A 27,021-nucleotide genomic window follows, 5' to 3' on the forward strand; every position below is an offset into this window, starting at 1 on the left:
GAAGTAACAGAATGAGGGTAATGTAGTAGACATAATGGGCCCAAGTTTCCACATGATTTGCGCCTGATTTTTAGGAGCAACTGGTGGAGAACGGACTATCTTAGAAATCACAATTCTCCACATTTTTTTTTCTGCAGTTCTAGTCAGGTAGAACAGTTCTACTTTGGAACAGAATTTTTTCTTCAAAAGGGGGCCTGTCCGGCCACTGACGCCTGATTTCAAAGTTTCCACAGTGAAAACGTACTCCAAACTAACTTAGAATGGAGCAAGTGAAGATTTTTGTAGAACTGAAAAAACCTGTTCTACACATTAAAAAATCAGGCGCAGGTTACAAATTAGGCGTCCAGAACGAGGTGGGGGGGGAGGGGGGAGGGGGGGGAAGGGAAGTCATTAAATTCTACAATAAATCTTTATTTATACTTCTACAAATATTATACAAATAAATCCAACCTGAATAAACATTTATAAGCAAAGAAAAGATTAAATAAACCATCTTCCTACCTGTGTGAAAGTGCTTCAGCCAGAGAGAATGCTGCAGTCAGCCTCACAAGTTGAGGCACCCGTTCGTTCCCGCGGTGGGGTAGGAGGCACCCGTTCGTTCCCACGGGTGGGGGAGGAGGCGCCCGTTCGTTCCCACGGGTGGGAGAGCAGGCGCCCGTTCGTTCCCGTGGTGGGGGAGCAGGCGCCCGTTCGTTCCCACGGGTGGGGGAGGAGGCGCCCGTTCGTTCCCGCGGGTGGGGGAGGAGGCGCCCGTTCGTTCCCACGGGTGGGGGAGGAGGCGCCCGTTCGTTCCCGCGGGTGGGGGAGCAGGCGCCCGTTCGTTCCCGCGGGTGGGGGAGGAGGCGCCCGTTCGTTCCCGCGGGTGGGGGAGGAGGCGCCCGTTCGTTCCCGCGGGTGGGGGAGGAGGCGCCCGTTCGTTCCCGTGGTGGGGGAGCAGGCGCCCGTTCGTTCCCGCGGTGGGGGAGGAGGCGCCCGTTCGTTCCCGTGGTGGGGGAGCAGGCGCCCGTTCGTTCCCGCGGGTGGGGGAGGAGGCGCCCGTTCGTTCCCGCGGGTGGGGGAGGAGGCGCCCGTTCGTTCCCGCGGTGGGGTAGGAGGCGCCCGTTCGTTCCCGTGGTGGGGGAGCAGGCGCCCGTTCGTTCCCGCGGGTGGGGGAGGAGGCGCCCGTTCGTTCCCGTGGTGGGGGAGGAGGCGCCCGTTCGTTCCCGTGGTGGGGGAGGAGGCGCCCGTTCGTTCCCGCGGTGGGGGAGGAGGCGCCCGTTCGTTCCCGTGGTGGGGGAGGAGGCGCCCGTTCGTTCCCGTGGTGGGGGAGGAGGCGCCCGTTCGTTCCCGCGGTGGGGGAGGAGGCGCCCGTTCGTTCCCGCGGTGGGGGAGGAGGCGCCCGTTCGTTCCCGCGGGTGGGGGAGCAGGCGCCCGTTCGTTCCCGCGGTGGGGGAGGAGGCGCCCGTTCGTTCCCGCGGTGGGGGAGGAGGCGCCCGTTCGTTCCCGCGGTGGGGGAGCAGGCGCCCGTTCGTTCCCGCGGGTGGGGGAGGAGGCGCCCGTTCGTTCCCGCGGTGGGGGAGGAGGCGCCCGTTCGTTCCCGCGGTGGGGGAGGAGGCGCCCGTTCGTTCCCGCGGTGGGGGAGGAGGCGCCCGTTCGTTCCCGTGGTGGGGGAGCAGGCGCCCGTTCGTTCCCGCGGGTGGGGGAGGAGGCGCCCGTTCGTTCCCGTGGTGGGGGAGGAGGCGCCCGTTCGTTCCCGCGGTGGGGGAGGAGGCGCCCGTTCGTTCCCGCGGTGGGGGAGGAGGCGCCCGTTCGTTCCCGCGGTGGGGGAGGAGGCGCCCGTTCGTTCCCGTGGTGGGGGAGGAGGCGCCCGTTCGTTCCCGCGGTGGGGGAGGAGGCGCCCGTTCGTTCCCGCGGTGGGGGAGGAGGCGCCCGTTCGTTCCCGCGGTGGGGGAGGAGGCGCCCGTTCGTTCCCGCGGGTGGGGGAGCAGGCGCCCGTTCGTTCCCGCGGTGGGGGAGCAGGCGCCCGTTCGTTCCCGCGGTGGGGGAGGAGGCGCCCGTTCGTTCCCGCGGTGGGGGAGCAGGCGCCCGTTCGTTCCCGCGGTGGGGTAGGAGGCGCCCGTTCGTTCCCGTGGTGGGGGGGGGAAGGAGACAGTGAGAAGGCTGCAGGAAGCCTCAGTGCTGATGTGCTGATGGCAATGTGCTTTTATTAAAAAATGTTCAAAAATTAAACAGATACAAAGAACTACAAAAATGGCCGAGTGCCAATGTTTCCTTCACACTGCGAGTGCACGAACGCTCCAACGCGCACGCGCAGCGTTGCCGGCAGGAAAAAACTAATTTAAATGGTACCCGCCCCCTCCCCCTTACAAAATCGGCACGAGTGTAGGCTCCGCTTCCCTGGGCGCCACGCCAAACAGACAAGGAGCTGCAGAACGCTTCAGAATCGCGCGTTTTTTTTTCCGGCGCCGTTTTAGGCGTGAAAAACGGGCGCCCAGCTCGGAGGGGCGCCCGTTTTTTATCGTGTGGAAACTTGGGCCCAATATATGTGGATTTTCTAAAGGCCTTCAATATAGTACCGCATAGTAGATTTATGTCTACGGTCGGAGCATGTGGAGTCAGGGGACAGGTAGCAGAATGGATAGCAAGTTGACTACAAAACAGAAAACGGAGAGTAGGGGTGAAGGGCAGCTACTCAGACTGGTAAAAGGTGGGAAATTATGTTCCACAGGGATCGGTGCTGGCACCGCCGACATTTGCGGATGACACCAAATTGATAGGTACAGGTAATACAAAGTAAAATTGTAACAAAATACAAGAAGACATTAATAAACACACAGAGTGGGCATTTAATTGGCAAATTAATTTCAATATAGATAATTGTGAGGTAGTGCACTTTGGTAGGAAGAATAAGGAGGCCACATACTGCTTGGACAATATGAGTCTAAATGGAGTTAAGGAACAAAGGGATCTAGAAGTACAGATACACAAATCACTAAAAGAAGTGACACAGGCAATAAGGCTATTAAAAAAAATACAAGTACTGGTGTTTATTTCCAGAATGATAAAATTGAAAAGCAGCGATGTCATGTTAAATTTGTATAGAACCTTGGTTAGAGCACACACAGTACTGTGCACCATTCTGGTCTCCATTTTATAAAAAGGATATAGAGGCATTAGTGAAGGTGCAAAAAAGGTTTACAAGGATGATACCAGAACTGGTATCCAGTATTAGGTAATGCCGTTGAATGTGGTACTGGTATCTAAGGAGTTTGATAGGGTAGACATAGAGATGATATTTCCATTTGTAGGAGATTCATAAATTCAAAAATAAATATAAGATAGCCATGAATAAATCCAATAGGGAATTCAGGAGAAACTTCTTTATCCAAAGAGTGTCAAGAATGTGGATCGCACTACCATAAGTAGTTGAGGCAAATAGCATAGATGCATTTAAGGAGAAACTAAATAAGCACATGAGGGAGAAAAGAATATAAGGGTATACTGATAGGGTTAGATGAAGAGGGGCTGGAGAAGGCTCATGTGGAACATAAACACCCGCATAGACCAGTTAGACCAAATAGCCTGTTTCTGTGCTGTAGCTCCAATGTAAAACATCCCAAGGCACTTAACAGGAGCATAATCAGACAACATTTTGACACTGAGCCACATAAAGAGATATTCGGACAGGTGATCAAAAGAGGTAGGCTTTAAGGAGCATCGTAAAGGAGGAGGGAGAGAGAGGTGCAGATGTTTAGGGAGGGAATTCCAGAGCTTAATGCCTAGGCAGCTGAAGACAGGGCCGCCAATTTGTGGAGTGATGAAAATCAAGGATGTGCAAGAGGCCAGAATTGGAGGACGCAGAGATCTCGGAGGGTTGTAGGTTTGGGGTTACAGAGATAGGGAGGGGCAAGGTCATGGAGGGATTTGAAGAACAAATAATAAAATGGTAATTACATTGGAAGTGCAATTGGAATTGGCAAGGCTGACATTTATTCGCCATCGCTAGTTACCCTTGAGAAAGTGGTGGTGGACCGCCTTCTTGAACCACTGCAGTTTGTGTGGTGAAGGTGCTCCCACAATGTTATTAGGCTGGGAATTCCAGGATTTTGATCCAGCGATAATGAAGGACTGCCAATATATGTCCAAGGCAAGATGGCATCAGGCAGGTCTGACCCTAAATCAGCCTATACACTGTTGGAACCCTCATTCATACATTTCTCACATCCAGACCTGATTTCTCCAATGTCCTTCTTGCTGGTCTCCCATTTTCTATGCTCTATATACATTAACTTGTGAAAAAAGGAAGTCGCCAATATTCCATGCCATATTAATTCATGCTCGCCCTGTCCTAGTCAACCAACACTGGCTTCCTATTCACTAACACATTTTAAATCCTCATGTTTCTCTTAAAATTGCATGTCACTGCCCTATTTCTGCAGTCTCTTTCAGCCTCACATCCCCTTCTACACCCTACAATCCTCTGACCATGGTCTTTTGTGCATGCGTCCTCCTTGCTTCATTCCACCATTAATGCCATCTTGGCCTCACTCTCTGGAACTTCCTCCACAAAGTCTTTAGTCTCTCTACTTCTCTCTCCATCTTTAAAAGGTTCCTTAGAACTGATTTCTTCAACCAAGCTTTTAGTAACCTTTCTCAATATCTTCACAAGGGCTCAGCATTTGTTTCTTTTAGATATTTTTTTATCATTCTCTCCATAAAGCACTGTAGAACATTTTCTGTTAAGCTTAGGTATACAGCAATGGCTTTTATTTATATAGAGCCTTTTGTATTGTGAAGCAGACCAAACTATTTCATGAAAACATAAAAAAGCAGCAATGAGCAAGTAAGAGATTAGAAGAGGTGACTTAATATAAGAGATGGGCTTGAGAAGTTTCTTAAAGTGGAGGAAAATAATTTTCGACGGAGTATTCCAGTGAGTAGTATTGAGGCAGCTGCCAATAATGGTGCAGTGAAGGGAGGGACATACATGCAAGGTCTGAAAGAGAAATGATGGTTTTGGGAGGGTATATAATGCTGCAGGAGATTGCAGAGATAAGCAGGGTGGGACGAGGCCATGGACAGATTTATAGACAAGGTCAAGGATTTAAAATTTAATGTATTGAGGGATGGGGAACCAACATTCGTCAACAGCAACAACTTGCATTAATATAGCATGTTTAACATAGAAACACATTACAGGGTATTTCACAGGGGCACAAGGAAAATGCCAAAAAAAAGGGAAATTATGAAGGGTGACCAAAAGCTTGATCAAAGAGGCAGGTTTTTTAGAGAAGAAGCAGTTGAAAATATGGAGGAATTCCAGAACATGGGATCTCTCTGGCAGAAGGCACAGCAGCTAATGACGGATGAAGAGAGGGGATTGTGCAAGAGTCTAGTCATTGGGAGACCAGGAGCCATGATAGTTCAGCAATGATGGATATGATGGGCAAGCAAGATAGGATATGAGCAGCAGAGTTTTGGATGAGCCGAAATAGATGGAAGGTGGAATTAGGAGGCTGGAAAGGAAGACGTTGGAGTAATTGACGTTGGATATAGTGGATGGAACCCATGGTGCCAAATTGAATAGGAGGAGATGGCAGTACTCTTATCTTGCATACACTCATCAGATGATTGGCCATGTTAGGACAGTGATCTACATCCTGGGAGTCAGAAAGAAGCAGTTAGAGCCACTGCCAGCACTATCCACTTGGCTTTTTGTCACTCTTTTTATTAGCTTCTTTCAGTTACTACTCAGCACACATTCCCTTCCCATCCTCATCTGTTCCAGTAAGACCTCCAGATTTCAGAAGTTAGAGACTCTGTGCTTGGGTAATTTTCCTGGAAGGGACTTGGCTGGAGCTGTTGGCACTCATGAGAAGCATACTACCATGATGTCTCCAGACACCTGTAAATTAAGCTACTGCTGTTTCTCTGTTTTCAAGTTCCTCCCAAAAAGTGTCACTTTAAGTTGCTGCAGGTTTCCCCACTCTGGGGTATGTCTTCCATTTTTTCTTGAGAGCTATATCCCTGGGCTGCCCACTAATAGAATAATGAGCTCACCCTGTGAATTCCAACTCACAGGTAAGGAGGCCACTGAAGGCAATTAAAAGACCTATGTGAAGGAGATGACAGTGACTTTGAGTAGCATCTCTGTCACTTCCAGGCCAGTGTACCAGAGCTACAAGATGTTTAATAACCTGATGAGGGCAGGAAAGGTAAGAGAACTGCTACCTTCACCTTTTTACTATAACACTTGGGACTGCCTCCACTGATTATCCACCCTCATTTCTCAAATGGAATGATATATTTATTCAATATGCAATATCTCTCTAGCAGTTCCACCTGGAACTTGCATCACAAGCCCTTCTTGCATGCAACTCCTAACCATTCCAATTTCCATGTTACAGGGTCTTTCAAATCTTTGTCCTCCCTGTTACATAAGTTGTTTTCTGCCATGTGAGAGATATCCATCAGATTGTTTCTATCTGATGTTGTTAGTATTGCTCCAGAAAAACCTAGCCTGGTAGAGGTAGGCCATTGGCAGGGAATACCCAGATTTAAGGAAATTCACTGCATTTGATGGAGAAGCATGCTGCAGTGACAAGACTGGTGGCCAGGTGCCAGCTGCAGGTGAGTGGATTCTGGAACTTTGAGTTCATTGCAGACATCAATGGTGTCAATCTCACGGTCCGCGGAGCACAAAGAGATTGGCGCGTGCTTGTGCCGTGCCGGGATGTAAATGACGGGGCGCGGCACTAACCCCTTTTTGCCCACTGAGTCCTGGGGGCAATTCCTGTGGGGGGGATGGCGGGAGGGAGGAGGCTACTCTGGCTGCCGTAACCGGGCGCAAACAAATTAGTGCTGCAATAGCGCCTCCCGGAGGTCCTAACAGGCATTTCTCAGAGGCTCTACGTTTCAATGAGATCACCTCTAATTTTTATAAATTCCAGACAGTATAGGCCCAATCTATTCAATCTCTCCTCATAGGACAATCCTCTCATCCCAGGGATCAATCTAGTGAGCTTTTGTTGCACCGCCTCGAAGACATGTAATTTCTTTCTCAGATAAGGAGACCAAAATGGTGCACAATACTCCAGGTGTGGTCTCATCAAAGCCCTTACTCTTATACTCCAACCCCCTTGCAATAAAGGCCATAGAAACATAGAAACATAGAAAATAGGTGCAGGAGTGGGCCATTTGGCCCTTCGAGTCTGCACCGCCATTCAATAAGATCATGGCTGATCATTCCCTCAGTACCCCTTTCCTGCTTTCTCTCCATACCCCTTGATCCCCTTAGCCGTAAGGGCCATATCTAACTCCCTCTTGAATATATCCAATGAACTGGCATCAACAACTCTCTGCAGAAGGGAATTCCACAGGTTAACAACTCTCTGAGTGAAGAAGTTTCTCCTCATCTCAGTCCTAAATGGCCTACTCCTTATCCTTAGACTATGTCCCCTGGTTCTGGACTTCCCCAAAATCGGGAACATTCTTCCTGCATCTAACCTGTCCAGTCCCGTCAGAATTTTATATGTTTCTATGAGATCCCCTCTCATCCTTCTAAGCTCCAGTGAATACAGGCCCAGTCGATCCAGTCTCTCCTCATATGTCAGTCCTGCCATCCCTGGAATCAGTCTGGTGAACTTTCGCTGCACTCCCTCAATAGCAAGAACGTCCTTCCTCAGATTAGGAGACCAAAACTGAACACAATATTCCAGGTGAGGCCTCACTAAGGCCCTGTACAACTACAGTAAGACCTCCCTGCTCCTATACTCAAATCCCCTAGCTATGAAGGCCAACATTACTGGTTAAAGAGGAGATTAATGCAATAGTTAGGAAAGACATTAGCTTGGATGATGTGGAATCTATATGGGTGGAGCTGCAGAACACTAAAGGGCAAAAATCGTTAGTGGGAGTTGTGTACAGACCTCCAAACAGTAGTAGTGATGTTGGGGAGGGCATCAAACAGGAAATTAGGAGTGCATGCAATAAAGGTGCAGCAGTTATAATGGGTGACTTTAATATGCACATAGATTGGGCTAGCCAAACTGGAAGCAATACGGTGGAGGAGGATTTCCTGGAATGCATAAGGGATGGTTTTCTAGACCAATATGTCGAGGAACCAACTAGGGGGGAGGCCATCTTAGACTGGGTGTTGTGTAATGAGAGAGGATTAATTAGCAATCTCATTGTGCGAGGCCCCTTGGGGAAGAGTGACCATAATATGGTGGAATTCTGCATTAGGATGGAGAATGAAACAGTTAATTCAGAGACCATGGTCCAGAACTTAAAGAAGGGTAACTTTGAAGGTATGAGGCATGAATTGGCTAAGATAGATTGGCTAATGATACTTAAGGGGTTGACTGTGGATGGGCAATGGCAGACATTTAGAGAACGCATGGATGAATTACAACAATTGTACATTCCTGTCTGGCGTAAAAATAAAAAAGGGAAGGTGGCTCAACCGTGGCTATCTAGGGAAATCAGGGATAGTATTAAAGCCAAGGAAGTGGCATACAAATTGGCCAGAAATAGCAGCGAACCTGAGGACTGGGAGAAATTTAGAACTCAGCAGAGGAGGACAAAGGGTTTGATTAGGGCAGGGAAAATGGAGTACGAGAAGAAGCTTGCAGGGAACATTAAGGCGGATTGCAAAAGTTTCTATAGGTATGTAAAGAGAAAGAGGTTAGTAAAAACAAACGTAGGTCCCCTGCAGTCAGAATCAGGGGAAGTCATAACGGGGAACAAAGAAATGGCAGACCAATTGAACAAGTACTTTGGTTCAGTATTCACTAAGGAGGACACAAACAACCTTCCGGATATAAAAGTGGTCAGAGGGTCTATTAAAGAGGAGGAACTGAGGGAAATCTTTATTAGTCGGGAAATTGTGTTGGGGAAATTGATGGGATTGAAGGCCGATAAATCCCCAGGGCCTGATGGACTGCATCCCAGAGTACTTAAGGAGGTGGCCTTGGAAATAGCGGATGCATTGACAGTCATTTTCCAACATTCCATTGACTCTGGATCAGTTCCTATCGAGTGGAGGGTAGCCAATGTAACCCCACTTTTTAAAAAAGGAGGGAGAGAGAAAACAGGGAATTATAGACCGGTCAGCCTGACCTCAGTAGTGGGTAAAATGATGGAATCAATTATTAAGGATGTCATAGCAGCGCATTTGGAAAATGGTGACATGATAGGTCCAAGTCAGCATGGATTTGTAAAAGGGAGATCATGCTTGACAAATCTTCTGGAATTTTTTGAGGATGTTTCCAATAAAGTGGACAAAGGAGTACCAGTTGATGTGGTATATTTGGACTTTCAGAAGGCTTTCGACAAGGTCCCACACAGGAGATTAATGTGCAAAGTTAAAGCACATGGGATTGGGGGTAGTGTGCTGACGTGGATTGAGAACTGGTTGTCAGACAGGAAGCAAAGAGTAGGAGTAAATGGGTACTTTTCGGAATGGCAGGCAGTGACTAGTGGGGTACCGCAGGGTTCTGTGCTGGGGCCCCAGCTGTTTACATTATACATTAATGATTTAGACGAAGGGATTAAATGTAGTATCTCCAAATTTGCGGATGACACTAAGTTGGGTGGCAGTGTGAGCTGCGAGGAGGATGCTATGAGGCTACAGAGTGACTTGGATAGGTTAGGTGAGTGGGCAAATGCGTGGCAGATGAAGTATAATGTGGATAAATGTGAGGTTATCCACTTTGGTGGTAAAAACAGAGAGACAGACTATTATCTGAATGGTGACAGATTAGGAAAAGGGAAGGTGCAACGAGACCTGGGTGTCATGGTACATCAGTCATTGAAGGTTGGCATGCAGGTACAGCAGGCGGTTAAGAAAGCAAATGGCATGTTGGCCTTCATAGCGAGGGGATTTGAGTACAGGGGCAGGGAGGTGTTGCTACAGTTGTACAGGGCCTTGGTGAGGCCACACCTGGAGTATTGTGTACAGTTTTGGTCTCCTAACTTGAGGAAGGACATACTTGCTGTTGAGGGAGTGCAGCGAAGATTCACCAGACTGATTCCCGGGATGGTGGGACTGACCTATCAAGAAAGACTGAATCAACTGGGCTTGTATTCACTGGAGTTCAGAAGAGTGAGAGGGGACCTCATAGAAACGTTTAAAATTCTGACGGGTTTGGACAGGTTGGATGCAGGAAGAATGTTCCCAATGTTGGGGAAGTCCAGAACCAGGGGTCACAGTCTAAGGATAAGGGGTAAGCCATTTAGGACCGAGATAAGGAGAAACTTCTTCACCCAGAGAGTGGTGAACCTGTGGAATTCTCTACCACAGGAAGTAGTTGAGGCCAATTCACTAAATATATTCAAAAGGGAGTTAGATGAAGTCCTTAGTACTCGGGGGATCAAGGGGTATGGCGTGAAAGCAGGAAGTGGGTACTGAAGTTTCATGTTCAGCCATGAACTCGTTGAATGGCGGTGCAGGCTAGAAGGGCTGAATGGCCTGCTCCTGCACCTATTTTCTATGTTTCTATGTTTCTATACCATTTGCCTTCTTCACTGCCTGCTGTACCTACATGCCAACTTTCAATGACTGATGAACCATGACATCCAGGTCTCGTTGCACCTCCCCCTTTCCTAATCTGCCGCCATTCAGATAATATTCTGCCTTCGTGTTTTTGCCCCCAAAATGGACAACCTCACATTTATCCACATTATACTGCATCTGCCATGCATTTGCCCACTCACCTAATCTGTCCAAGTCACCCTGCAGTCTCTTAACATCCTCCTCACAGCTCACACCACCACCCAGTTTAGTGTCGTCTGCAAACTTGGAGATATTACACTCAATTCCTTCATCTAAGTCATTAATGTATATTGTAAATAGCTGGGGTCCCAGTACTGAGCCCTGCGGCACTCCACTAGTCACTGCCTGCCATTCTGAAAAGGACCCGTTTATCCCGACTCTCTGCTTCCTGTCTGCCAACCAGTTCTCTATTCACGTCAGTATATTACCCCCAATACCATGCGCTTTGATTTTGCACACCAATCTCTTGTGCGGGACCTTGTCAAAAGCCCTTTGAAAGTTCAAATACACCACATCCACTGGTTCTCCCTTGTCCATTCTGCTAGTTACATCCTCAAAAAATTCCAGAAGATTCATCAAGCATGATTTCCCTTTCATAAATCTATGCTGACTTGGACCGATCCTGTCACTGCTTTCCAAATGCGCTGCTATTTCATCCTTAATGATTGATTCCAACATTTTCCCCACAACTGATGTCAGGCTAACCGGTCTATAATAACCCATTTTCTCTCTCCCTCATTTTTTAAAAAGTGGTGTTACATTAGCTACCCTCCAGTCCATAGGAACTGATCCAGAGTCGATAGAATGTTGGAAAATGATCTCCAATGCATCCACTATTTCTAGGGCCACTTCCTTAAGTACTCTTCGATGCAGACTATCAGGCCCCGGGGATTTATCGGCCTTCAATCCCATCAATTTCCCGAACACAATTTCCCACCTTCAGTTCCTCCTTCTCACTAGACCCAGTGTCCCCTAGTACATTCGGAAGGTTATTTGTGTCTTCCTTCGTGAAGACAGAACCGAAGTATTTGTTCAATTGGTCTGCCATTTCTTTGTTCCCCATTATAAATTGCCATTTGCCTTTCTAATTGCTTGCTGCATGCTAATTTTCTGTGTTTTCTGTACGCGGACACTTAAATCTCTCTGAACACCAACATTTAAAAGTTTCTCACCATTCAAAAAATATTCTGTTTTCCTATTCTTCCTACCCAAGTGAATAACTTCACATTTACTCACAGCATACTCCATCTGCCACCTTATTGCCCACTCACTTAACCTGTCTGTATCCTTTTGCAGACTCTTTGTGCCCTCCTCATGGCTTACTTTCGCATCTAGCTTTGTATCATCAGCAAACTTGGATACATTGCACTCGGTCCCTTCATCTAAGTCATTAACATAGATTGTAAATAGCTGAGGCCTAAGCACTGATCCTTGCAGCACACACTAGTTACAGCCTGCCAACCGGAAAATGACCCGTTTATTACCTCTCTCTGGTTTCTGTCCATTAACCAATCCTCTATCCATGCTAATATATTAGCCCCAGCCCCATGAGCACTTATCTTGCATAGCAACCTTTTATGGGGCACCTTATCAAATGCCTTTTGGAAATCTAAATATATAACAGACACTGGTTCCCCTTTATCTACCCTGCTAGTTACATCTTCAAAAAACTCTAATAAATTTGTTAAACACGATTTCACTTTCATAAAACCATGTTGACGCTGCCTAATCATATTGTGATTTTCTAAGTGCCCTTTGTTGTGTATGGAGAAAGAGTCAGACTGAACACTGTCAGCTCAAAATAAAGTGTGACCTTAGTCTTTTATTGCAGGTCTCCAGAATGCCTCTCCAACCTGTGAAGCCTCCTTTAATACCTGTGCTCCCAAGGGATTATGGGATCCTTTGGGACTCCAGGGGATGAGCACTCTGGTGGCTGTACAGAGTAATTACAAGTATACATATATAACAACACTCCCCCGCCAAGTCAATAATGTAACTATTTACAACATGATTCGATCTGGGGCCCTTCTTGCCCTGGTTGATCATCTCGGTGTGAAGGCTGGTGTTGTTGAATCATTTGTTGGGCCCTCGCTGGGCTGCTGTGCAGCTGGCCTTGCTGGACTGCCTGGTGTGATGGGCCCTGCTGGGCTGCTGTGGATGATGGGTTCTGCTTCGTGGTCAACCGTGGTGCCGGTTGGTGTATGTTGGGGGATCAAAAAGGTAGGGTCCAAGGTGGGTTGTTCAGGGTAGTCCGTGAATCTGAGTTTGATTTGGTCCAAGTGTTTCCGGTGAATTTGAAAGTTTGACCCAAAACATCCTGCTCCCCTCTTTGGCCATGACAGTGCCGGGAAGCCACTTGGGACCTTGTCCATAATTTAATACAAATACAGGATTATTGATTTCAATCTCGCGTGACACATTTGCGCTATCATGTTATGCACTTTTGAAGCTGCCTGCTCTCTAACTATTCATGTAGATCAGGGTGAACTATCGAGAGCCTTGTCTTAAGTGCTCTTTTCATGAGCAGTTCAGCAGGTGGGATCCCAGTGAGTGAGTGGGGTCTCGTGCGGTAGGTAAGCAGGACCCGGGATAGGCGAGTCTGCAGTGAGCCTTCAGTTACCCTCTGCAAGCCTTGCTTAATGGTTTGCACTGCTCTCTCTGCCTGACCATTGGACGCTGGTTTAAACGGGGCAGATGTGACATGCTTGATCCCATTACGGGTCATGAATTCCTTGAACTCAGCACTGGTAAAACATGGCCCATTGTTGCTCACCAGAACATTGGGTAGGCCGTGCGTGGTAAACATGGCCCGCAGGCTTTCAGTAGTGGTAGCGGACGTGCTAGCCGATATTATCTCACATTCAATCCACTTGGAGTACAACCACAAGGAACATTTTACCCAAGAACGGGCCTGTATAGTCGACGTGTGCCCTAAACCACGGTTTGGAGGGCCAAGACCATAAACTTAGCGGCGCCTCTCTGGGTATATTGCTTAACTGCGAGCATGTATTACATCTGTGAACGCAGGACTCTAAGTCCGCATCGATATCGGGCCACCACACATGGGATCTGGCTATCACTTTGATCATTACGATGCCTGGGTGGGTACTGTGGAGGTCATTGATGAAGTTGTCTCTGCCTTTCTTGGGGACCACTCCTCGATTGCCCCACAGAAGGCAGTCTGCCTGTATAGACATTTCATCTTTGCGCCGCTAGAACGGCTTTATCTCTTCTTGCATTTCCACTGGGACACTGGACCAGCTCCCATGAAGCACACAGCTTTTGACTAGAGATAATAAGGGGACCTGGCTTGTCCAGGTTTTGATCTGCCGGGCAGTGACGGGTGATTGCTCACTCTCAAGTGCTTCCATAACCATGGCTAGATCTGCGGGCTGCGCTATTTCCACCCCGTGGTGGGCAATGGCAGCCTACTGAGAGCATCGGCGCAGTTTTCTGTGTCTAGCCTGTGACGGATGGCGTAGTTGTATGTGGACAACGTGAGCACCCATCTCTGGATGCGGGCCGATGCGTTCGTATTTATCCCTTTACTCTCGGAGAACAGGGATATAAGTGGCTTATGGTTAGTTTCCAATTCGAATTTTAGCCCAAACAGGTATTGATGCATTTTCTTTACCCCATAGACACACACTAACGCTTCTTTCTCAATCATGCTGTAGGCTCTCTCAGCCTTAGACAGACTACTGGCTGCATAAGCAACCAGTTGCAGTTTCCCGAAATCATTACCTTGTTGCAATGCACACCCGACGCCAAATGACGACGCATCACATGCTAGTATCAAATGCTTGTATAGATCATACAACACAAGCAATTTGTTTGAGCATAACAATTTTCTCGCTTTTACAAAGGCATTTTCTTGGCTTTTGCCCCAAACCCATTTGTCCCCCTTTCGTAGTAAAACATGCAGTGCTTCTAACAGTGTGCTGAGACCTGGTAAGAAGTTACCAAAGTAGTTCAGGAGTCCCAGAAACGACTGCAGCTCCGTCACGTTCTGTGGTCTCGATGCGTTCTCGATTGCCTCCGTTTTCGCATTGGTGGGCCTGATGCCATCCACTGCAAACCTCCTTCCCAGGAACTCCACTTCAGACGCCAGGAAAACACACTTCGAGTGTTTTAACCTGAGTCAATTAAGAACCTTCTCCAGGTTCTGCAGATGCTCGACTGTGTTCTGATCTGTGACCAAGATGTCGTCCTGGAAGACCACGATGTGCGGGACCGACTTCAATAAGCTTTCCATGTTTCTCTGGAATATCGTCGCCGCCGATCGGATTCCAAACGGGCATCTGTTATAAACAAAAAGATTTTTGTGCGTGTTGATGCAGGTGAGGGCAGTTGATGTGATGATTCCTCCAGTTCCTGCATCATGTAGGCTGAAGTCAGATCCAGTTTCGTGAACGTCTTTCCTCCCATCAGCGTTGCAAAGAAGTCATCAGCCTTTGGTAGTGGGTATCGGTCCTGCAGGGAGAAACGATTGATAGTTACTTTGTAATCGCCACAGATTCTGATGGTGCCCTCTCCCTTGAAGACTGGGATGATAGGACTGGCCCACTCGTTGAGCTCAATCGGGGGAAATGATGCCTCGCTTTGCAGCCGGTCTAGCTCGTTCTCTACCCTTTCTCTCATCATGTCTGGTATTGCTCTCGGCTTGTGATGGATGGGTCGCGCCTCTGGAATTAGGTGGATCTGCACTTTTGCTCCTTGGAATTTCTTGATACCTGGTTCGAACAGCGAAGGAAATTTGTTTAAGACCTGGGCACACGAAGTGTCGTTAGCGGGCGATAGAGCTCGAACGTCATCCCAGTTCCAGCGTATCTTTCCCAGCCAACTCCTGCCGAGCAGCGTGGGACCGTCGCCCGGTACCACCCAGAGTGGTAGCTTGTGCACTGTTCCATAGTAGGAGACCTTTACAGTAGCACTGCCGATTACAGGAATTAGTTCTTTCGTGTAAGTTCTTAGTTTCGTGCGAACTGGCGTTAAGACTGGCCTTGAGGCCTTGTTGCACCACAACCTTTCGAAAGTCTTTTTGCCCATGATGGACTGGCTCACGCCCATGTCCAGCTCCATTGACACCGGGAGTCCATTTAGTTCAACATTCAGCATTATCGGGGGACAATTTGTGTGCACCCCATGTACCTCTGCCTCCTCAATCTGAGGCTCTGGTTCGTCGTGATCCTCCGTTGATCTGTCCTCCTCTGCAACATGGTGGTTTGCAGGTTTAACAGGCTTTGCAGCTCGCCTGCACACTCGTTGGAGGTTTCCCATTGTTCCACAGCCCTTGCAAATGTAACCTTTGAATCGGCATGAATGGAAACGATGATCACCCCCACAGCGCCAACAAGCTGTTAATGGCCTTGCATTCATCACCCTTGATGGTGGACTCTGAGACATCTGCGGACGTGTAGCTGCAGGTATGTGTGACCTGCCCTGTACATTACGATTTGAAAACAACGTCACTTTGGTCACAGTATCTGTAGCAGCACTTGTGTGCTGAGAGATTTGCTTCATATTGTCACTGGTGGCAATGAATGCCTGGGCTGTCGCTATGGCCTTACTCAAGGTTGGGGTCTCTACAGTCAAAAGCTTGCGAAGTATGCTTTCATGGCCAATGCCAAGTACGAAAAAGTTTCTGAGCATGTGCTCCAAATGTCCTTCAAATTCGCAATGTCCTGCAAGGCGTCTTAGCTCGGCAACATAACGCGCCACTTCCTGGCCTTCAGATCTTTTGTAGGTGTAGGACTAGTACCTCACCATCAGAACGCTTTCCTTTGGGTTCAAATGCTCTTGGACCACTGTGCACAAATCATCATATAATTTCTCCGTGGGTTTCACTGGAGTGATCAGATTCTTCATGAGGCCAAAGTATTGGTCGAGTCGCTCCACAAAAGTTTCCCAATCATCTCCCTCTGAGAATTTCTCCAAAATGTCCACTGTTCTCTGCATCTTTGGGTTTGCAATCTGTATCTCATCGCCAGTTGTTGTGTATGGAGAAAGAGTGAGACTGAACACTGTGAGCTCAAAGTAAAGTGTGACCTTAGTCTTTTATTGCAGATCTCCAGAGTGCCTCTCCAACCTGTGAAGCCTCCTTAAATACCTGTGCTCCCAAGGGATTATGGAATCCCTTGGGACTCCAAGGATGAGCCCTCTGGTGGCTGTACAGAGTAAATACAAGTATACATATAGAACACACTTAATAATGGATTTCAGCATTTTCCCAATGACTGATAAGAACATAAGAAATAGGAGCAGCAATAGGCTATACAGCCCCTCGAGCCTGCTCCGCCATTCAATAAGATCATGCCTGATCATCAACATCAACTCCATTTTCCCGCACGATCTCCATATCCCTTAATTCCCCGTGACTCCAAAAATCTATATCTCAGCCTTGAATATATTCAGAGACTCAGCATCCAAAGCCCTCTGGGGCAGAGAATTCCAAAGATTCACAACCTTCTGAGTGAAGAAATGCCTCCTCATCTCTGTCTTAAATGGCCTGCCCCTTACCCTGAGTCTAGGCCCACCAGTTTGAGACACTTCAGCCAGAGGAAACAAACTCTCAGCATCCACCCTGTCAATCTCCCTCAGAATCTTGTATGTTTCAATGAGATCACCAAGTGGGTTGCCGGCACTGTTTTGGCCAAGGAAGGGAATAGGGTGTTTATAATTAAACTGTTAAATAGCCAAACGTGCAGAAAGCATTTAGATCAGACCAGATTGCAATTTACTGACAACCAGGAACGACTTGAAGAGGACATCACCATCGACGATCCACCAACACACACCTAACCAGCAATCAACCTCGCTGTCAATCACGAGGATGAACCCACCATTCCTGACAGTCCAGTCAGACCAGCTGCGGTGCAGTGCAGCTATGGTCAGGCCAACTCACACATGCCAAGGTTTGAACTTAAATGATCAACCAGGGAGCGAAGGGCTCCGGATCACCTCAACTTGTAAACAACTTGTACATTAAGTTTAGCTCACAGTACTCAGCCTTGTGGCTGTTAAGTATGGAAGAACTCCACAAGACTGAGTACTGTGAGCTAAAACTGATGTGACCTTAGTCTCTTTAATACAACTCCAGAGTGCCTAAGCAACATGGCAGACAACCTTTTATACTCCCTTGCACGAGATGTGCAGATGACCCTTGGGCCTCCAACAATTGCGCCCTCTGGTGGCAAGTCTTACACAGTTACAATGTTTACATACATAACATCACTCTCCCCCCCCCCCACCCCCCCCAAAGTCTTTGATACAAATTATTTACAAGTTGAGACGATTCGGGGCCTATGCTCCCTGGTTGATCGTCTGACTTCAAACTCTGCCATGGGTGAGTTGGTCGGACCATTGCTGCACTGCGGCGTGGCTGGTCTGACAGGACTGTTGGGAATGGTGGCTTCAACCTCTTGATTGACAGCGAGGTTGATTGCAGGTTGGGTGTGTGTTGGTGGATCGATGATGGTGATGTCCTCTTCAGGTTGTTCCTGGTTGTCGGTGAACTGCAGTTTCGTCTGATCCAAATGCTTTCAGCACCTTTGTCCATTCAATAGTTTGACTATAAACCGTCTATTCTCCTCCTTGGCTAAGACAGTGCCAGTAACCCATTTAGGACCACGACCATAATTCAGGACAAATACAAGGTCGTCAACATCAATGTCACGCGATACAGCCATGCATTCATGGTACATATTTTGCCGGGACGCCGGGTTTCCACATGATCATTTAGATCCGGGTGGACTAGGGAGAGCCTGGTTTTGAGTGCTTGCTTCATTAAGAATTCTGCAGTGAGCGAGTGGGGTCACGTCCGGTAGCTGAGCAGAACCCGAGATAAGCGAATCTGCAAGAAGCCTTCCGTCATGCGTTTCAAGCTCTGCTTGATAGTTTGGGCTGCCCATTCCGCTTGACCATTGGATGCGGGCTTAAACAGGGCATAGAAACATAGAAAATAGGTGCAGGAGTAGGCCATTCGGCCCTTCGAGCCTGCACCGCCATTCAATAAGATCATGGCTGATCATTCCTTCAGTACCCCTTTCCTGCTTTCTCTCCATACCCTTTGATCCGCTTAACCGTAAGGGCCATATCTAACTCCCTCTTGAATATATCCAATGAACTGGCATCAACAACTCTCTGCAGCAGGGAATTCCACAAGTCAACAACTCTCTGAGTGAAGAAGTTTCTCCTCATCTCAGTCCTAAATGGCCTACCCCTTATCCTAAGACTATGTCCCCTGGTTCTGGACTTCCCCTACATCGAGAACATTCTTCCCGCATCTAACCTGTCCAGTCCCGTCAGAATCTTATATGTTTCTATGAGATCCCCTCTCATCCTTCTAAACTCCAATGTATAAAGGCCCAGTTGATCCAGTCTCTCCTCATATGACAGCCCAGCCATCCCTGGAATCAGTCTGGTGAACCTTCGCTGCACTCCCTCAATAGCAAGAACGTCCTTCCTCAGACTAGGAGACCAAAACTGAACACAATATTCCAGGTGAGGCCTCACTAAGGCCCTGTATAACTGCAGTAAGACCTCCCTGCTCCTATATTCAAATCCCCTAGTTATGAAGGCCAACATACCATTTGCCTTCTTTACCTCCTGCTGTACCTGCGTGCCCACTTTCGGTGACTGATGAACCATGACACCGAGGTCTCATTGCACCTCCCCTTTTTCTAGTCTACCATCATTCAGATAATATTCTGCCTTCATGTTTTTGCCCCCAAAATGGATAACCTCACATTTATCCATATTATACTGCATCTGCCATGTATTTGCCCACTCACCTAATCTGTCCAAGTCACCCTGCAGCCTCTTAGCGTCCTCCTCACAGCTCACACCGCCATCCAGTTTAGTGTCATCCACAAACTTGGGAGATATTACACTCTATTCCTTCATCCAAATCGTTAATGTATATTGTAAAGAGCTGGGGTCCCAGCACTGAGCCTGCAGCACTCCATTAGTCACTGTCTACCATTCTGAAAAGGACCCGTTTATCCCGACTCACTGCTTCCTGTCTGCCAACCAGTTTTCTATCCACGTCAGTACATTACCCCCAATACCATGTGATTTAATTTTGCACACCAATCTCTTGTGTAAGACCTTGTCAAAAGCTTTTTGAAAGTCCAAATACACCACATCCACTGGTTCTCCCTTGTCCACTCTACAAGTTACATCCTCAAAAAATTCCACAAGATTCGTCAAGCATGATTTGCCTTTCATAAATCCATGCTGACTCGGTCCGATCCTGTCACTGCTTAATTATTGATTCCAACATTTTCCCCACTACTGATGTCAGGCTAACCGGTGTATAATTACCCGCTTTCTCTCTCCCTCCTTTTTTTTAAAGTTACGTTACATTAGCTACCCTCCAGTCCATAGGAACTGATCCTGAGTCAATAGAATGTTGGAAAATGATCACCAATGCATCCACTATTTCTAGGGCTACTTCCTTAAGTACTCTGGGATGCAGACTCTCAGGAACCGGGGATTTATCGGCCTTTAATCCCATCAATTTCTCTAACACAATTTCCCGCCTAATAAGGATATCTTTCAGTTCCTCATTCTCACTAGACCCACTGTCCCCTAGTACATTTGGAAGGTTATTTGTATCTTCCTTTGTGAAGACAGAACCGAAGTATTGGCTCAATTGGTCTGCCATTTCTTTGTTCCCCATTATAAATTCAGCAAGGGACCTTCATTTATATTTACTAATCTTTTTCTCTTCACATATTTATAGAAGCTTTTGCAGTCAGTTTTTATGTTCCCTGCAAGTTTCCTCTCGTACTCTATTTTCCCCTTCTTAATTAAACCCTTAGTCCTCCTCTGTTGAATTTTACATTTCTCCCAGTCCTCAGGTTTGTTGCTTTTTCTAGCCAATTTATATGCATCTTCCTTGGTTTTAACACTATCCTTAATTTCCTTTGTTAGCCATGGTTGAGCCACCTTCCCAGTTTTATTTTTACTCCAGACAGGGATGTACAATTGCTGAAGTTCATCCATGTGATCTTTAAATGTTTGCCATTGCTTGTCCACCGTCAACCCTTTAAGTATCCTCTGCCAGTCTAGCCAATTCACACCTCATACCGTCGAAGTTATCTTTCCTTAAGTTCAGGACCCTAGTTTCCGAATTAATTTTGTCACTCTCCATCTTAATAAGGAATTCTACCATATTATGGTCATTTTTCCCCAAAGGGCCTCACACAACAAGATTGCTAATTAGTCCCTTCTCATTACACATCACCCAGTCTAGGATGGCCAGCTCCCTGGTTGGTTCCTCGACATATTGGTCAAGAAAACCATCCCTAATACACTCCAGGAAACTCTCCTCCACCGCTGCTACCAGTTAGGTTAGCCCAATCTATATGTCGATTAAAGTCGCCCATGATTACTGCTGTACCTTTATTGTGCGCATCCCTTATTTCTTGTTTGATGCTGTACCCAACCTCACTACTACTATTTGGTGGTCTATACACTACTCCCACGAGCATTTTCTACCCTTTGGAATTTCGCAGCTCCACCCATACCGATTCCACATCATCCAAACCAATGTCCTTCCTTACAATTGCATTGATTTCCTCTTTAACCAGCATCCTTTCTGTCTATGCTTCCTAAATGCTGAATACCCTCGGATGTTGAGTTCCCAGCCTTGGTCACCCTGGAGCCATGTCTCCGTGATGCTAATCACATCGTATCCGTTAACTGCTATCCGTGCAGTTAATTCATCCACCTTATTCCGAATACTCCTCGCATTGAGGCACAGAGCCTTCAGGCTTGTCTTTTTAACACACTTTGCCCCTTTTGAATCTTGCTGTAATGTGGCCCTTTTTGCTTTTTGCTTTTTGCCTTGGGTTTCTCTGCCCTCCACTTTTACTATTCTCCTTTCTATCTTTTGCTTCTGCTCCCCTTCTATTTCCCTCTGTCTCCCTGCATAGGTTCCCATCCCCCTGCCATATTAATTTAACTCCTCCCCAACAGCACTAGCAAACACTCCCCCTAGGACATTGGTTCCGATCCTGCCCAGGTGCAGACCGTCCGGTTTGTACTGGTCCCACCTCCCCCAGAACCGATTCCAATGTCCCAGGAATTTGAATCCCTCCCTTCTGCACCATTTCTCAAGCCACGTATTCATCTGAGCTATCCTGCAATTCCTACTCTGACTAGCACGTGGCACTGGTAGCAATCCTGAGATTACTACTTTTGAGGTCCTACTTTTTAATTTAACTCCTAGCTCCCTAAATTCGTCTCGTAAGACCTCATCCCGTTTTTTTTACCTTTATCGTTGGTACCTATATGCATCACGACAACTGGCTGTTCACCCTCCCTTTTCAGAATGTCCTGCACCCGCTCCGAGACATCCTTGACCCTTGCACCAGGGAGGCAACATACCATCCTGGAGTCTCGGCTGCGGCCGCAGAAACGCCTATCTATTCCCCTTACAATTGAATCCCCTATCACTATCACTCTGATATGACATGCTTGATGCCGTTGCAGGTCAGAAACTCGTTGAAATCCGAGCTGGTGAAACACGGTCCATTGTCACTGACAAGGACGTCAGGCAAGCCATGGATGGCGAACATAGCCTGGAGGCTTTCAATGGTGGCAGTGGATGTGCTGGATGACATGATTATGCATTCAATCCATTTAGAGTAAGCGCCCACCACAACTAAAAACATCTTTCCGAGAAAGGGGCCAGCAAAATCTACGTGGATCCTGGACCACGGTTTGGAGGGCCATGACCACAGACTCAACGGAGCCTCTCTTGGTGCATTGCTTAGTTGTGAGCATGCGTTGCGCTGGTGTATGCATGACTCCAAGTCTAAGTCAATGCTGGGCCACCAAACATGCGATCTGGCTATAGGCTTCATCATGACTATGCCTGGGTGGGTATTGTGTAGGTTGCGTATGAACATTTCCCTGCCTTTTTTTTGGCAAAACCATACGATTACCCCGTAAGAGACAATCCGACTGGATGGACATTTCATCTTTGCGTCGGTGAAACGGTTTAATTTCATCTTGCATCTCTCCGGGAACGGCTGACCAGCTTCCCATTGAGGATGCAACTTTTTACAAGTGATAGCTCAGGATTCTAGATGGTCCAGGTCCTGATCTGGCAAGCAGTGACAGGTGACCCCTCGCTCTCAAAACCATCCATGACCAGAAGCAAGTCTGCGGGCTGCGCCATTTCCAGCCCGGTAGTGGGCAATGGTAGCCGACTGAGGGCATCAGCACAGTTCTCCGTGCCTGGTCTGTGGCGGATAACATAGTCATAGGTGGACAATGTTAGTGCCCATCTTTGGATGCGGGACGAAGCATTGGTATTTATACCTTTGCTTTCTGAAAACAGCGAAATGAGCGGTTTGTGGTCGGTTTCAAGCTCAAACCGAAGTCCAAATAGGTATTGGTGCATTTTTTTAATCCTATATACACATGCTAACGCCTCTTTCTCGACCATACTGTAGGCTCTTTCAGCATTAGACAGACTTCTAAACGGTTGAAGTTTGCCCGATATATTGGCTTGCTGTAACACACAGCCAACCCCATACAAAGATGCATCACAAGCTAGTACTAATCGTTTACATGGGTCATACAGTACAAGTAACTTATTAGGACAAAGTAGGTTGCTGGCCTTCTCAAAGGCAGTCTCTTGAGATTTACCCCAAACCCAGTCATCATCCTTATGTAGCAAAATGTGCAACAGTTCCAGCAAAGTGCTTAACCTGGGTAGAAAGTTAGCAAAATAGTTGCGGAGTCCCAGGAACGAATGCAGCTTCATCACATTTAGTGATCTGGGTGCATTCTTGATGGCCTCTGTCTTTGAGTTCATGGGTCTGATGCCGTCTGCTGCAATCTTTCTCCCCAAAAATTTCATCTCTGGAGCCAGGAAAACACACTTGGAGCGTTTCAGCCTGAGTCCCACTCTGTCTAGTCGACTTAGAACCTCTTCCAGGTTGTGCAGGTGTTCAGCGGTGTCACGACTGGTGATCAGGATGTTGTCTTGAAACACAACGATGCGCAGAACCAATTTCAGCAGACTCTCCATGTTCCTCTGGAAGATGGCAGCAGCCGAGCGAATCCCAAAAGGGCACCTGTGGTAAAAAAAACAATCCTTTGTGCGTGTTGATGCACGTCAATCTTTTCAAAGATTCAGCCAACTCCTGTATCATGTAGGCGGAGGTTAGGTCCAACTTGGTGAACGACTTCCCCCCTGCCAACATTGCAAACAGGTCATCCGCCTTGGGTAACGGTACTGGTCCTGTAACGAGACTCTGTTGATCGTTACCTTGTAGTCTCCGCAGATTCTGACCGTGCTATCGCTTTTCAACACCAGAACAATCGAACTGGCCCACTCATTGAACTCGACTGGTGATATGATTCCCTCTCGAAGTCTGTCCAGTTCGACTCGACTTTCTCCCTCATCATATATGGAACCGCTCGAGCCTTGTGATAAATGGGTGTTGCTTCGGGGACTAGATGGATCTGCACCTTGGCGCTTGTGAAGTTGCCGATGCCTAGTTCAAATACCGATGGAAACGTGCTCAGCACTTGGGCGCACGAGGCATCATCCACTGAAGATAATGCTTTAATGTCATCCTACTTCCATCGACTCTTTCCCAGCCAGCTTCTGCCGAATAGCGTTGGGCCATCGCCTGGTTTAATCCACTGTGATAAATCATGCACAGCTTCATCGTACGATACCTTAACTGCCAATGACTGGTATGAGCTCTTTGGTGTAGGTGCACAGCTTTGTCTGAATCGGGCTCAGTTTGGGCCTTTGTGCCTTGTTGCCCCACAGTTTCTCAAAAGCCTTCTGGCTCATAATTGACTGACTCGCCACCATGTCCAATTCCATTGATACCGAAATACCATTCAATTTGACTTTCAGCATAATAGGAGGGCTCTTGGTGGTGAAGGTGTGTACCCCATACAATTCTTCCTTAGGTTGAGTTGCCTCTCTTGTTTGTTCTGTGTGATCCATGCCAGATCGATCATCCTCTGCCGACTCTGCCACGTGGTGAGTTGCAGCATGTCTGCACATTCGCTGGAGGTGCTCCATTGTTTCGCAGCCTTTGCACACGTAGTGCTTTAATCGACATTATGCTCGATGATTATGCCCGCAGCGCCAACATGGTGCTAATGGATTTGCATTCACGCCCGATGGCGGACTCTGAGTCATCCTAGGTCTTGCAGCTGCAGATGTGTAGACTCTGCCATATGCCTGCTAGCGATGTTATTTTATGCACAGTACTTGCTGGTGCGCTTCGATGCTGGGAAGATATCTGTCTGGTATTATTGCTCGTGAATATGAATGCCTGGGCTATCGTGATGGCCTTGCTCAGGTCTAGGGATTCGGCGGCCAGCAGTTTGCGAAGAATGACCTTGTGGCCGATGCCAAGCACAAAAATGTCCCGCAGCATTTCCCCCAAAAATCCGGTAAATTCCCCCCGCAAGGCGTCTCAGGTCGGCGACATAACTCGCCATGTCCTGGCCCTCGGAGCGGTGGTGCATGTAGAAGCAATACCTGGCCTTTAAGACGCTTTCGTTCAGCTTGAGGTGGTTCAGAACCAGCGTACACAACTCTGTATATGTCTTCTCCACTGGTTTCTCTGGTGCTAGTAGATTCTTGATGAGGCCGTATATTGTGGACCCACACATGGTGAGGAGAATCGCCCTGCGCTTGATCACTTTATCGTCCCCATCCAGCTCGTTGGCCACAAAGTACTGGTCGAAACGCTCAACAAAGGCTTTCCAATCATCACCCTCTACAAATCTCTCTAAAATAACAATGGCAACCATGACTGCGTGAAAGCTCGTAATCTGTTACTCGTCGCTAATTGTTAAATATGGAAAAACTCCACAAGACTTGAGTACTATGAGCTAAAACTTTAGTCTCTTTAATGCAACTCCAGAATGCCTAAGCAGTATGGCAGACAACCTTTTATACTCCCTTGCACGAGGTATGCAGGTGACCCTTGGGCCTCCAACAGTTGCGCCCTCTGGTGGCAAGTCTTACACAGTTACAATGTTTACATACATAACAGTGGAGTTCTTCTATACACAACATTATAGATCTGTCATTGGCCTACAACACAGTTTAGGCTAAAGGCCTAATGCTGATGCTCACAAGGACTATGCTCTTCCTTAAAACACCACGCTTGCTATAGACACTACTGAGCAATAGTCAGCTATGTGACCATTTGGGCAACAACGTCAGCTCGCCCCGGTTCCTCAATAATGGACTGCCACAAGGCTCAGTACTCGCCCCAACGCTCTTCAATGTCTACACGAGCGAAATGCCGCCAACTAAGTCGTGCAAGTTTGCAAATGCGGATGACACATGCAGCCACCTTCAACGACATCGAGTTCACTTTGAAAGAGGACCTAAACATTATGGAGGAATATTTTCGGATATGGAGACTCAAGCCAAACCACCTAAGCAAGCAACAGTCACTGCATTACATCTTGATAACAGGAATGCTAAGCGCAACCTGAAAGTGAACTACTGTGGCAACACTGTTGTAAGAAATCTTTAAATCCAAAGAAATTGCAAGTTATAAAAGGAATAATAATTCCAGCCACATCAGATAAGAGCTACACAGAGGGCTCAGATCATTACAAGGTCGGAACACTAAAGGACATGCCTCCCAGCAAACATACCTAAACTGACAAGGGAGGCAGCACGGAGCGAGTAGGATAAGCAAAATGTCTTTAAAAACACAAGACATTTAGAACAGAGATAAGGAAAAAGCTGTCCCCAGGAAGATAGGAGGGGGCTGTCAGAGGTACCCTCTCTCCTGTAATTGGACCATGAGATGGATAAAAATGATTAACACAAGAATCCACAAGCCCATCGAAATAAGGTACAGGTACAGCATCAAAAATCCGGAGTTCCAGAATCTGCACTGATCCGGAATCTGGACACCAGGACGATCCGTGGCAGGGTCGTCCGGAATCCGTAAAATGTTCGGGAATCCAGACCCTTGCCTTGGGCCACCACTGACCTCTCCCCCGCCGATCTCTTCCCCCGCCTTGGGCCGCTGCCAACCTCTCCCTCACCAATCTCTCCCCCGCCTCGGGTCACCGTTGACCTCTCCGCCACCGACCTCTCCCCCGCCTCAGGCCGCTGAACTCTTCCCCCACCTCGGGCCGCTGATCTCGCTCCCGCCTCGGACCAAACCCCACCCCCGCCGCCACTCAGCCGCCTGACCCCCTCATCCCCTCCCCTACCTACCTATCAGACTCGGTACGTCAGGAAAACATTCCAAAGTCCGTAAATACACGAACCTAGGCTCGGGCGTTTCCGAATTCGGGATGTCAGAAAAACGTTCCGAAGTCCGGAAATGCATAGAATCCGGAGCATGCACGATCCCAGATTTTCAATGCTGTACCTGTATATAAACGGGGGACTGAGAAAACAGGCAGTTGGGGGGACAGCTTCCCCGAGGTGGATGTATGCTTGCTACAGCCTAACACCTTGGTCA

At 47.8% G+C, this 27,021-nt stretch overlaps 1 protein-coding gene across 1 annotated transcript in view; it reads right to left on the bottom strand.

Moving 5' to 3' along the window:
• The window catches only part of LOC139255875 (protein CC2D2B-like), a 558,271-nt gene that overhangs the window by 82,717 nt on the left and 448,533 nt on the right, over positions 1-27,021 (bottom strand). The window lies entirely within an intron of this gene.

Source organism: Pristiophorus japonicus, chromosome 3, assembly GCF_044704955.1.
Source record: "Pristiophorus japonicus isolate sPriJap1 chromosome 3, sPriJap1.hap1, whole genome shotgun sequence".
Lineage (NCBI taxonomy): Eukaryota > Metazoa > Chordata > Chondrichthyes > Pristiophoridae > Pristiophorus > Pristiophorus japonicus.